Source organism: Xenia sp. Carnegie-2017, unplaced genomic scaffold (genome assembly GCF_021976095.1).
Source record: "Xenia sp. Carnegie-2017 unplaced genomic scaffold, XeniaSp_v1 HiC_scaffold_6, whole genome shotgun sequence".
In the NCBI taxonomy this organism is placed as follows: Eukaryota; Metazoa; Cnidaria; class Anthozoa; order Malacalcyonacea; family Xeniidae; genus Xenia; species Xenia sp. Carnegie-2017.
Genome location: NW_025813526.1, coordinates 6,001,747 through 6,004,824, shown reverse-complemented (window position 1 = coordinate 6,004,824; position 3,078 = coordinate 6,001,747). Strand labels below are relative to the sequence as shown.

The following is a 3,078-nucleotide window of genomic DNA, read 5'->3' as shown; positions in this document are numbered from 1 at the left end:
CTTTATTAGTTTTATACATATATATAAAACAAATTTCACATTATTGTATTGTCTATGAACAATTTATGGTTACTATCACTTTATTTTGTTGAATGTTTTGAATTGAATAAAATTTAAATATTATGTATTTCTTAATTTTCCAGCTGCAAACCAACCTGTTGTAGATCAGACAAGAGAAGCCATTACTTTTTACTTCAACTGTGGCTATACCTATGATGTTATACTTGACTTCTTGACAATACATCATGGAGTATCTATGAGTCTTAGAACACTCAATAGAGTATAATCTGAAGGGAAAGAATGTATCTGTTGATGAAGCATTTGTAAGAGAACTGGTTAAAATGGAGATGGCAAATGCAGGAGAACAGTCAGGATACAGGACCATTTGGCATGCTTTAAGGATAATATATAATCTACATGCACCCCGAGAAATGGTTTGCAGAATTTTGTATGAACTTAACCCTGCAGCAAGTGAAGCAAGATAAGCAAAAAAGTTGAAAAGAATATATTTGTCACCTGGACCAAATCACTGCTGGCATGCAGATGGTAAGAGAAAAATTTGTGTTAAGGAATATATAACAGTATAAATACAAATAGAAATTATTGTCTAAGATAGCTTTGAAGCAGTACATATCTATTTTTATTTGTGAAAGGTTATAACAAGTTTAAGCCCTTTGGCTTCCCTGTGCATGGTGCATGTGATGGATACAGTCGGAAAGTACTATGGTTAGAAGTTGTAAAATCCAACAAGTCGCCAGCTGCTCCTGCATGGTTATATCTTGAGTTTTTTAAGCAGTTAAATGGTTGCTCAGCTTTCCTCAGAACATATTGTGGACCTGAAAACGGAACAATGGCAGCAATGCAGTGTTTTTTTAGAGCTAATTGCGATGATAAATATTGTGCAGAAAAAAGCACATCAGTATGGTGTATCTACTGAAAATCAACGAATTGAAAACTGGTGGTCTCATTTGCGAAAGATGAGAACCCATTGGTGGATAAATTTCTTTAAAGATATGTGTAACTCTGATGTGCTAACTATGAGCATTCACCTTGAAAGGGAATGTCTTCGGTTTTGTTTTCATGCTGTACTGAATGATGACTTTCAGAAAGTTAAAACCAGCTGGAACTCACATCTTAACCGCCCATCAAGGCATGGTAGTGTTTCTGGACAGCCAGATGTACTATTTTATTTTCCAGAATGTTTTGGAGGTATAAACAATTTGCACAGAGTGTCAGAAGCTCAAATTGCTAAGATTGAACTGAAAGTTGATGATGAAAATCAGACCTATGAAGAAGATTATCAGCAATATTTTCATCATTTAATGGAAACTGAAGGCACTCAATATCCCAAAAGCCCAGAAGAACCTTTCAATTTATTTCAAAATCTAATGGATGTAGCCTCATAATAATGTATCATTGCACAGCACAAATAACATAAATGTACTACATCTTATATTTGTGAATGTGCGTACAATAGGTTTTGTAATAGTTGAACTGTTCTAGCGTACCACTTCTAAATTCTTCCAAATCCAGCACACACATCATTGCTGAACTCATCACACAATTAAATTCCCCTTCCTGGTAGTGTACAGGTAAAGTTAAGCTAAGGTCGCATGTTGAAGTAACAGGTCTACATTTATACCCATCTTGGCAGCCATGCTTGAATTTAACAATGATTTTGTTGGGAAAACCTAAAGGAGGTACACTCCTTGATCCGGTTATGAATTGCAGTAGTGCAGGTAATGAAAATTGATCCTCACCTGTAAGAAAAGATAACAACAGTTTATGAAATCACAGAAAATGCTTAGGATTGATTTGCTTGTACTTGAAGTATTTTAGACAGTGATTGACAACATTACCTGTCTCTTTACTTTTTTCCTCCACATAATCATGAAAATATTTAAAGATGTCAATTTCCTGCTGTTTGTAATTGGAACCATCCTCACTGAATTCTCCTTTGATGTCTTCAAGAAATTCTTCTGGTGTCGATGAGAAACAACCACTCTGCACAAAGACAGGTTCTAAAAAGTCTGGGAATTCTTTTATTAAATCATATGCACCAAAGCAGCAAAGGCCATCGATAATTTGGTTTAACATAGCATCAACTTACTGAACTCAAACACAACAATAGATCTAAAATAAACAGCAACACTACTAGAAAATATACATATATCAGACAAGAAACATTGTCTATTGAAAACAACAACATTGGAACAATTGTTACCAGCAGCCATACTATATATGTTACTTAGTAGCACATTTAGACTATGTACATATGTTGCTAGAACTATTCAGATAGCTAAAAAACAAAATATCTTATAATAGAATCTCTCGAAGATAATTTCTCTCGGGTTAGTACCCCTCTGTAACCAATCTTGCCCAAAATTTCGGAAACATCTGTCATCAATGCTGACTGGAATGAATCGTCATCATCAAAACTTTTTAACTGGATTAATTCAAAAACATACATGTTTGGAAATGTAAAAAGTACATAGGTATAACTGTAAAGGACTCAAATGGATACAGATATCGTATACCTTTTCAATGACATCTTTCAGATGCAGATCTTCCACAACATCGTCTGCAATGTCAGCAGTCACATTGTCAACGCCTTTTGCAATGCCTTTCGGATTTCTGCTACACACGCTATTTAAAACTTACTAGTAAATAGTTTCTTTCCACAACTCGGACAAAAGTTTGACTTATCTTCAACATGTTCACCGCATTGTATACACAACTTCTGGTTTCATTCCCTTGTTGCTCGTGGTGGTGTAGTAGGATTTGCTTTGAGTTCAGTTACCCCTCCCCGACGTTGAGTGTGTGCACGTGTGTTATTTTTGCCAGGGGGTAAAAGAGTTTTCGTTATGTTTATTTGTATAGAGAAAGATAATTTCAGCGTGGAGAAGGAATTATTTGCTCTTAGCAACCTTTCTTTAAGTGTGGAGAAGTAGCATTTCAACAAGCAGAAGGCTAACATTTGCGTGGAGCAGCTCGTTTTCCATGGAGCAACATTATACTCGTACGAAGAACACTCGGGTTTGTACGGAAAAACTTGATTTGTATGGACAACTACATATT

General features: G+C 35.3%; 1 long non-coding RNA gene across 1 annotated transcript; it reads right to left on the bottom strand.

The window, feature by feature from the left end:
- Positions 1-490: 490 nt before the first annotated feature.
- LOC124457723 lies at positions 491-2,785 on the bottom strand. Its single transcript, XR_006952751.1, has 4 exons — positions 2,538-2,785; positions 1,860-2,446; positions 1,050-1,760; positions 491-836 (listed from the first exon to the last, which is right to left on the bottom strand). It is a non-coding gene; the product is annotated as an uncharacterized LOC124457723 (long non-coding RNA).
- Between the last annotated feature and the right edge of the window lie 293 nt (positions 2,786-3,078).